Source organism: Herpailurus yagouaroundi, unplaced genomic scaffold, assembly GCF_014898765.1.
Source record: "Herpailurus yagouaroundi ecotype Mexico unplaced genomic scaffold, PumYag 29, whole genome shotgun sequence".
Lineage (NCBI taxonomy): Eukaryota > Metazoa > Chordata > Mammalia > Carnivora > Felidae > Herpailurus > Herpailurus yagouaroundi.
This window is the reverse complement of record NW_024412377.1, coordinates 79,761,459-79,772,266: the sequence shown is the minus strand read 5'-3', so window position 1 is coordinate 79,772,266 and position 10,808 is coordinate 79,761,459. Positions and strand designations below refer to the sequence as shown.

The following is a 10,808-nucleotide window of genomic DNA, read 5'->3' as shown; positions in this document are numbered from 1 at the left end:
CATTAGGACTTGTCCTCCAGCCAGTTCTCAGTCCATGTGACAGAGCACACAGCAAAGCCAATGCTAATTAGGTTGGCAAATAAGATTTATTGAGATACTGTATCAAATGCATTACAAAAATATAAATACATGTGTGTTTAGGTACATTCACTGTGCTCACTGTTTTTAATTCTATTGAGAATGCTATCGAGACTCTCTGGCACTATTTGTGTTTGTAAACCTATTCTTCTATAGGAGAGCTCTTTTAGCTTTTTGATTCCATTCTCCCCTCAGTGTTTCAATCTTAACAGTGGTTCTGTTATTTTTTTTTTAAAGGATTGCTTTCATAATGGCGACTCAAATACAGATTCCTTATTCCAAGATGGTTATTAAGAAGATGAACCATGAATAATCCCATGAAAGAACATTGGGCCAAAGAGAATTGTGGACATCTTATAAACACCTCGGGACTGGAATGAGGATTTCTGATTTCCAGATCTCCTTCCTAGCACTAAACAACATGGCTTCAGGGCCAAAATTGTGATGCTCAAAAAAGAACTCAGAAAACTATGCTTGTAAGTGTGGCCTCCAAATGGAGCACCTCCCATTCATGTCTGATTTTTAGACCCAGTTTTCTATGGCTCCACTCCATTGAGTTCATTTCCTTGTCCTAGAATTCCTTGTACTTAACTGCTGCATATGAACCTTTGTTGATACGCTGAAAAGCTTTACCTACACATTTTTCTATGTACATATTTTTCTACTGGCCTAAGCGATTCGTTTTATAGAATTCTTCTATCTCTTAGTGAAAATGTGAAATGTCATAAAAGGCAAGGAAATTCCATGTAAACCAAAGTCCAAGTGGTCTCCTGATGACTGCCCCAAAGCATATTTTATATGAATAGAAATTGGGTCAGCTAGGAATTAAACTAACAACCACCATATTTCCCTAACCACAATTGCACAACCTTATGTCCAGGATATTCACAGCTGAGGACTTTGCCAGTGACTTGCCAGAAAATGCTATGCACATACAGTTTTGGCCTGCCTTACAAAAGGTCCCTTCTGGGCAGGCCTTTTGTTTTTGCTGTTGGCGTGAGCCATTTCACTGGGATCATACACTGTACGTATGTTCCAAGTAACACGAGTTTTACAATCGTAATATCCATTAACTAAGTAGCTATACCAGAAAGTAATAGCTAATTTAAAAGTAGATATCACCTATAAAGCTCTTTGCTAATTGGTGGCACTACTCACTGGAGTAAGAGCAATGATGTTTCTATTAGTTTGATTTTTTTAATTACAAGTATACAATATTTAAAAAGGGTTTGAGATTTGCATGGGAGAGACATGAATTACACTTTAGCACACCGGGTGAAGAGATTTCACAACTTTTGCTATATTGTTTGAAATACATACATAAGAGCCATTTTATATGTGAAATAGTATGAATTCATTTCTCTATGATAATTGCAAGAATTGCTGCAATTATAAGTGCTGTTTAGTAATATCAATTAATATGAAATGATATTTACATGCAAGAAAAATGCATGATTCAGATTTGAAGAGTTGCTTGTGGGGTCCTGTCCCATCTGTTGAGCTTGCTTTTATGCCTGAGGGACATTCTGCACAGACAAGTTTACAGTTGTCCTAGACCGAAAGACCAGGGTGCCTTATTATTAGCAACAAACGTATGTGTGTTTTCCTTTAAGGATATCAGCTGCTGCAAGAACAAACTTGCAAAGCTTTTTCTGGGTGTACTCCTATGTGGCAGTGAAATAGCTTGAAATAGCTTTCTCTAAACTGATTCTTTTGAGTGGTACTGTGTCATCATTTTTATTAACTGTTGAAATACAGAAACTAAATATTCATATAACTACTTTAAATACAAACATGAAAATGGTTTCATAAAGATTGATAATATCAAGACCTGATTCAGAAGGTAATTTACATTCTTAAGTAACATGGTTTCGCTATTGATTAACATTTGTTTACAAGTTTCGTAAGAGTATGATATGGAAAGAAAAGTGAAGTAGAGTACAACTATCTTATGAAAGAATAATGCTAACTTTTTTTTAGCATTTCCTAGGTTTTGCTCTGTGCTAAGTACATTTGGTGTACATACCTTGTATCATTTCATCGACCAACGGCAAATATCTAAGGCAAAATCTATTACTATCTCCATTTCACAGATGAGGAGTATGAGGCAGAGAGGGTGTAATTTATCCTGAGTATACAGCTGGAAAGCTGAATCTGAACACAAACAGTACTCCACAGAACTCTTGCTTTGGAACTCAAGCTACCAAAAGATAAGGTAGGTTGGTGATTCTCAGACTTGGGGAGAGCTCAAAGTCATGTGGAGGGCTCATTAAAACACAGATTGCTGGGTCTGACTACCAGAGTTTCTGGGACAGGAAGTCCAGTCTGAGGCCTGAGAATCTGCATTTCTATCAAGTTTCCAGGTGATGTGATGCTGCTGTTTTGCGGACTACACTTTGAAAACCACAGATGTAGGTTACTCTGGAAGTTAGAATGTTTGAGATGTGCTGTGGAGATTTCAGGAAGTAGAGATGCTACCATGTGACAAGAGAGAGAAAAGGGAGTGAGCAGACACTAAGGTAGAGAACAAAGCAAGATGTTCAGGAAGAAGAAGGCTGAGGAAGAGGAAGGTAGGATGTAGGGGGCTGTGTCAGTGTGCAAGTCTGTGGTCAGGAGGAGAGGGCAGGTGGAAAATAGATGTCGAACCCAAGGAGGGAACTTTGAAAAGGAACACTGAAAGTGCCACAGTAATTTCTACTTCAAAACTCAACCTTGGAAAACTATTTGACTTTTCTAAAGCATAAGGACATAGCAAATAGCAGCTAGTAGTGGCAAAGGTGTCAATCTGGGAAACAGAAAATGATACTCAGTCCTAAACTGCTGGCAATCCTGTGGCAGCCACATTACCTCTCTGGGCCTCAGTCTTGTAGATCTTCATGTTAGTTATTCTGGTTCATGTTTAGAATCCTTCCTGGTTTTTCTGGTCTCAGTTTCAATTGACAGGGATATTGGGTTATGGCTTTCCAGTACATTTGCTTTATAAATCTGCTTCTCTCTTTCATGTATGTTGCTTATGAATTGATCATACCATTACCCAGCCTGAGTTAGAATGGAGACGTATATATGAATTTATCAATGTTTTCTTATTAAAAGAAGTGACATTTACATTTATCTCTAGTTTTGGCTTGAGTCATTCCTTAGGCAGTGCTGCAGATAAACTTATTTATTTTTAGCAGCTGGAAAAGAGAGGACTGCCTAATGTTTGTTGCTTTTTGGGCCTGCCTTCAATGTAGAAGTCTGTGAAAGCCATTGATACAGTCAATGAGAGAAGTGAGGCACGCCAAGGTTGTTTTCTTGGTTATAATTAATGGAGGCCACTCAGGGGCATGTAACATTTACTCTCAAATTAAGATAGCACGCAACATCTCCAGCTCACCCACTTCTTTGCATTAAAGAATTGAGGCACTTTTAAAATCAATAGGCAAGGCAGATGGGTTTATTTCCATGTCTGGGTCTCAGAAGGATTTAAGAGGGAGATGTTCCAGTCTAAGAGACCAGCAAAGGAACATAGGGGGCTTGTGTTCCTCTTAGCATCACACTGAAGATGTCCTCTTCTCCCCCAGGGTGGGGCCAGTCATCTTTCAGTCTCTGTCCCTGTACTATTTTAACCATAACCTAAAAAGTGTGTGATGATGGGGCTTGAGCCTACCTCTGCATTTCTTAACCATAGCCTCCTTTTTCTGGCTGTATATTCACCTTCTAATGTATAGTAGGGCAGATGAAAGAGAATCATAACAGCAATGTTGTGGTACTTTTTGTGGTACACAGAATTTATAGTACTTTTCATATACTCATCTTTCAAGTTTAAAAACTGTGATCCAAGAGACAAGAAAGTGGCTTCTCAGGATCACACAAGCTGAGCTGGTAACAGAAGCCAAACTAGAACCTGGGTCAATTTGAGCCAAGAGATCCTCTGGCATACCACATCTCTCAGACCTTGCTACCAGTGAAGGCTTTCCTGTTGTATTTATTTCCCACTTGCACACACACACGCTCACACGCACTCACATGTGCTCAGAGCCATTCACGTACTTCTTCACTCTCACATGCAAACACATTCATAGTCAACACACATAGTCTTCCCTGTCACACACCCTCAGAACATCCCCTTCCCAATGTGGCCAATGTGGCCTGCTGTTGGAGGCTCAACTCGTCCACGCACATTCCTTTTTTTCAATAAAAGTGATCCATGCATGGTTTGAGACATGCTATCAACACCCAGCCAAAGGTGCAAACAAAGACTTGGCCTGCATGGGAGTTCCCTGTGGAGGCTCTAACTCTTGTTTGGTAGTGCCAGATTAGGTGGCAGTCAGTGAGAAATGGAATTTTCGAAAGAAAGCAGCCAGAAAAGGATCCAGGGATAGGATTCTCAGGTGAAGTGGTCTGGTCAAAAGGGAGTTGGTGACAGGGAATCAATGACTTCAAGAGTGAATTTTAAAGATAAGAATCCAGTGATTGAAGGGGACCAGATTCCAGAAACAAAATCCAGGTACCTAAAAGTAAGGTGATGGAGAGAATTAGGTAGTATTGAGGCCTTTGTGGCATCAGAGAATAACTGGAGTGAGAGGTGCTGTCCCAAAGCTCTGCATTAGCCATGATGGAAGGTGGTTTGGTTGGAGCTGGGTTTTACTAGCCTCTATCAGGTGATCCTTTTGCTTTACTCCGTGGCAAGTTCTGACACTTAGGGTCTTCACTTCTTCCTGGGACAAAGGAGGCAAAGGTGACTATAACTAAGTCACACAGTGACAAAGCTTAAGAAAGACTCAGATTTTATAATTCTTTGGGGGCAGTAACTATAGATCTATACCACTCTCTGCTGTCCTAGGAGGCAATCTGACAAGTGTCAGGTGAGACATCACTCCTGAAGCTGCCCTGAATTCTGCGGGGCCAACAATAAAGTTTCTCAGGAAGCACCTGACATCTGGTGTGAGAACAATCTAGAACATGTTCTCACAACCTCCCAGAAGCTGAATATCAAGTTCATCCAGACTTGGATCACAGTGATCCCTGTACATAGCTTTTAATTAATCAACAAATTAGTCAACAATATGCAGATAGTTAGGATAGTTATTTGGCGCATCTATCACCTTCTCTCTTTATATACGCTGTTTTATGTCTAAGCAAAGTGGGTGGCCACAGGTTCAGTGAGATTTAAGCAGTACAAGGTAAGAAAGGACATTGCCTCAATTACAAATTCTACCTCTTGTTGGGGCATAGCCATAATGCGCTTTATTTAAGGGTCTAACTATTTCTTTACCAATAATAATGAAGCCAGAAGTTTTTCACTCTACAAAAAATGTATTTACATTTTACCTTGCTCTATGATTTCCTAAAAAATGTTCTTACTAAGAGGTCACATAAAGATAAACACAGAACTACCAAGTTTCAGTCAGTTCCGAATGCCACAGTGAATATACAAGTATGGAGGTCTCACATTTTGACGAGAAAAGGGTAGACACCTCTTAGAAATGAAAAGCAAGTATCATTTCCTAATGGAACTTGGCTTTTATTCTAAGTTGACATCTGGACCAATTGGCCAATATAGGCTTTATGTTTTAAATCTTGAAAGGGAGAAATAGACTAAATAAATTTTATTTTAGGATTGACCTGCCACCCTAATTTTTATCTCCACACAAACCTTCACTTAAGGTTAAATTATGATATGGCTCTCCTTTGATCTCTCTACATCAGTTGAACGGTGAGTCAACTCTCAGTGTTTACATTATAGTATCATGATAACAAAAATATTGCAGCAGTTCTGTTTTACTATTCAGACTTTCTCAAAGAAGTGATCCTAACGCCAAATGAATAATCAAAAACACCAAAATGTTCTATCTGTTGTTAACATATCAACCACCAGAAAATCTGTCTGCAGGAAAATCACCTTCTACAAGTGAATAAAACAGCAATCAACTGGATTATTTTTTTTTTTAGTTAGCATGTTAAATCTGTATAACAATCAAAAATATAAATATCATGTTTTTACATAATGTTCACTGGATATAATTCTTTTCTCTGGTCCGTAATAAGTTATTGTTACAACTCATGCTTCACTTGTTTTTATTTTGCTTTTCATTTTTGTATTGCCAAAACGTGTTACTGACCATATAAGGCAAAATCACCCGTGTGTAGAATACCACGTGGCAAATGCTTGCATTTCAATTAAAACCAGATCTCTTGACATCTTTATGCATCTGAGACCTAGCCATATGAGGCTAACTCTGTCAGCCTCCCCCACTTGATCAATGTAAGCACATCTATTCTTAGACTATGAAATATGTGCCGTAGGTGTCGAGGGAAGAATTGCTGGGTTGTCACAGCTGCAGCCTGGTGGGGAGTACTTTGTGTGGTCTGTGAGCACAACTTTTCTGCCTTCCTTCCCACTGTGCTCCTCTGAGTGGGCGAAGATGTACCCCAGACGCATCTTCCTCCTTGTGTTCTCACACTAAACTGAGAAGGTTAGGAAGAGCATAGAAAAGAGGCTAAACGATTGTTCCTCACAGATTGCCTGGGAGAAGACAAGAAGCCACTAAATGAATGAATCATTCTTGGGGAGTGGCTGCACCAGGCTGATAACTCTATTTGAGTCAAAACTAAATAACTTTAGGAGGAAAAGAATCTGAAAAATGTTAGCTAGAAGATACTAGGGGAAAAAAACAAACTAGCATTTTATTTTGGGGGCCTGGGTGGCTCAGTGGGTTGAGCGTCTGACTTCGGCTCAGATCATGATCTCATGGTTCGTGAGTTTGAGCCCTGCATCGGGCTCTGTGCTGACAACTCAGAGCCTGGAGCCTGCTTTGGATTCTGTGTCTTCTTCTCTCTCTGCCCCTTCCCCACATGCACTCTGTCTCTCTCTGCCTCTCAAAAAGTAAAAAAAAAAAAACAAAAAAAAAAAAACAAAAAAAAAAAACAACTAATAAAAAAAATTTTTTAGTACAAATTTAGAAATAGCATTTTATTTTTATTTATTGATGATTAGCTTAGAGTAGAGTCATTTGATGACTTCTAGGGTTGTGTAAATGGTAAAAAGACATTTTTCCAATATTTCCAGACTAACAAAAGATAGGTTTCTGTATTGCTACCCCAGAGTGTGTTTTCTTTTTAGCTAAAAAACAAAAAACAAAAATACCCTATTTTATACTAAAGTCCATTGCTTCCAGAATCAATCAGAAGCAATAAAAGAGTAGAAGTGATGTGAGAAATGATAATTTTCATTGGGTTAAAAGTAGAATAAACTGAAATCCTAATCACAGGAACCACCACTAACAAGGTCCATACCATCTGAAGCCTGGAGCTTACACGGCCATTTATCCTAACTCAGGCTTCCAGTAACTATTAGAGATCATCATGAAAAATCCCAGAATCTCCTGTTTCTAGTTATATTGAGGATATGACCATTATTGACTTTGTTCATTAAATGGTCTAAAATTAAAGAGTCTAACATGCAAAAAAAAAAATCAAAATCTGAAAAATAAAAGAAAGGTAAAAATGTCTTCCAATTTATCTTAACTCTGTCCTATAGTTTATGTTTGGGTAACATTTCAAAAGATTGTACCAAACCAGTTTATCACCACTAGTATGGAGGAATCAAAATATAATACAAATTACTGTAATGATAAAAAAAAAAAGTGTCCTTAGACTTAAAAAACAATCTTGGAAGAAAAAATTATTCTAATTCACTTAGTTTGATTGAGTTTGCCCTGGTAGCTAAAAGCTGTTTATTTTTGTTGGAATACATGTAACTTTTAGAAATGTAAAGGTTTTTTTGCCTTTATTATTAGATGAAATAACATACTTCAGGTTCAAGCTGCTCATTTGAAGACCACTTTTCTCTTCCTTTCATAGTAAAATTTTTTCCAGATACCCTGCACCTGTTTTCACAACCATGACATAGCCGGAAAGTTTTCTTCTGCTTAACATTAGTTGCTAAGCAGAATGTATTTCAGTATGCCAGCTGTAAAATTGTCAATCAAGCAAACATTGCAAGTGTTTGGTAATCTGATAACACTTAACAGCCATTCTCTGATATCTAGCAATCAATGCTAGGATATTTAACTTGAGCAGAGTCATGCTTTTTATTGTGTGAAATCAGAGATGTGATGAAAAAAGTCTGAAATCTCAACAGTTCCTGGTGTTTCACTGAGGTTCTTGTTTGATTCTCTTAATCTCTTTATTGGAAGCACTCTGTCATGACTGACCATGTTCACAAAGGTAGAAAAGGTTTTATCAACAGTAGCAAAGGTTTCCTCTCAAGTATCAATAGGATAGAAATTGTTTTCTAAAAACACATTTTTACTTCATTTTACAAAAGGAAATGTGATGTGGATCCAAGACTTAAATTTGATTTATAATTTTGGTCATTTGTTCTTGTCAAATGTAAGGCAACACACAGAGGATGCATGCTGTTAGTAAACCCTGGTTTTCAGGGCTGCTTAGTAAAGTGTGGGGAGTAGAGATTTGTCAGAGATTATTCATCATCATAGCCAGAACGGTGGTAAGTAGAAAGCTTTGGTATGTGAGTGTTCCTATGAGTGTTTATTTTAAATGTGCCTTACGCAATCCCTATGCAAGAAGACAGAAAGTGGACCATAGGAAGCTGTTCCCCTTACCTTGAGTGCAGAGATACCAATATAGGGATTATACAGTGGAGCAGTACTTGTTATAATGGAGCTGGGTATTGGGTACTGTGTTTGTTATTGCCTCTACATTTTCCAATAGATTGCATGTGACTGTGATAAAGAAACAGTCTATGATAGCTAAACAAAGGGGTAGTCATTTCATTTTATGTTTGAACTTCCACTCTTCTATACAAATCAAACAAAGTGGTATCCAGCTGCTTACTTACTCCAACCATAAAACACTGTTTTATCATAAAATTCTATGCATATCTATAAATATATTATATAAACCATTGAAATATGAGAAAGTTGAGGTTTCAGTTGCATCAGAATCAGGAAATACAGGGTTGGGATTGCCAAAGCAATTTAAACTTGGACCCCCTCTCCTCACTATCAGTGATATAATAGTGCCTTTCATTTCATGAACTCATAATTTCTTACTGTTTCTATTATAGTATGAGCATCTGGTTATGGGTGACAGCAAGATGGAAAACCTGGAGAGAACCATTCTTCCCTAGAATTGCAGTATGTTCTAATTTATCATTTTACATGGACAATCGCCAAATGGTGCAAGCCTGAGACAGTTGTGAGGGTCTTTCTGTTGAATGCACCTATCCTAGTGCCCACCTTGTATCTATCGCATGTGACACAACCTCTGAGTTCAAGTAAATTACTGGACTCAGAGAAGGCCTTTAAATATTAATGAGTCTTTATTAGTAATAATTACGGGATTATATCTAATCACATAAGAAAACTCAAAAAAACTTGGAAAATATAAAAAACATGGAAAGAAAAATAATGTTTTACATTTTGCTAAATGTCCTTCCTACCCTTCTGGATGCTTCCACATTTCTATTTTACATGATAGACATACTATTGAAACAGCTTATAGGCTACATCTTCCAGTTGTTAATAGTTTATGACCATTTTTTCCCAAGAATAAATATGTTTTTATGACATGGTTCTTTAAAGGTACATATTTCATTGTATGAATATAAAATTATTTGTTTACTCTCCCATTTTTGGACTTTAAAAAAAAGTCCTATTATAAATAAGTCTACATTGTACAAACTTTCATTTTTTTAGAATAACTTTTTTTAGAAATAAACTTCTGGTTCTTTGGCAAGCAACTTTTTTATTGAAGTATAATTGACATACAATGTTATATTAGTTTCAGGTGTACAATAATTCTATACACAATGCTTACCACAATGAGTATAGTTACCATCTGTCACCATACGAAGTTATTACAATATTATTGACTGTATTCCCTGTGCTGCACTTTTCATCCCTGTGACTTATTTATTTTAAAACTAGAAGTTTATACTTCTTAATCCCTGTCATCTATTTTTCCCATCCCCCCGACCTCCCTCCCCTTGGGCAACCACTAGTCTGTTCTCTGTAAGTGGGAATATGTTTTTGTTTTTATTTGTTTTCATTTTTCAGATTTAACATATAAATGAAATCATATGGTATTTGTTTTTCTCTGCCTGACTTATTTCACTTGGCATAGTACCCTCCAAGTCCATCCATGTTGTCACAAATGGCAAGATTTCATTCTTTTTTATAGTAGAGTAATATTCTGGTATGTGTGTGTCCATGTATGTATGTGTGTGTGTGTGTGTGTGTATATACATATGTATATATATATATGTATATACACACACATATATATACATGTGCACATATACATATATATACCATATCTTCTTTATCCATTTATGTATCAATGGATGCTTAGATTGCTTCCATACCTTGGCTATTGTAAATAATGCTGTGATAAACATGGTGGGGGGGGGGCACAAATATCTTTTTGAGTTAGTGTTTTCCTTTTCTTTGGATAATCATATGACAATTCTATTTTTAATTTTTTGAGGAACCTCCGTGCTGTTTACCATAGTAGCTGCTCCAGTTTAAATTCCCACCAACAGTGCACCAACAGTTCCTTTTTCTCCGTATCCTCACCAACACCTGTTGCTTCTTGTGGTTTGGATACTAGCTACCTGACTGATTTGAGGTGGTATGTCACTGTGATTTTGATTTGCATTTCCCTGGTGATGAGTGATGTTGAGCATCTTTTTATGTGTATTTTGGCCATCTCTATTGTCTTTT

The 10,808-nt window shown here is 37.3% G+C and overlaps 1 long non-coding RNA gene across 1 annotated transcript in view; it reads left to right on the top strand.

Moving 5' to 3' along the window:
* Window positions 1–321: 321 nt before the first annotated feature.
* The window catches only part of LOC121012571 (uncharacterized), an 86,911-nt gene continuing 76,424 nt past the window's right edge, over window positions 322–10,808 (top strand). Inside the window, exons 1-2 of the long non-coding RNA XR_005782171.1 lie at window positions 322–554; window positions 2,172–2,293. This is a non-coding gene — a long non-coding RNA (uncharacterized LOC121012571). The remainder of the gene's footprint in view (window positions 555–2,171; window positions 2,294–10,808) is intronic.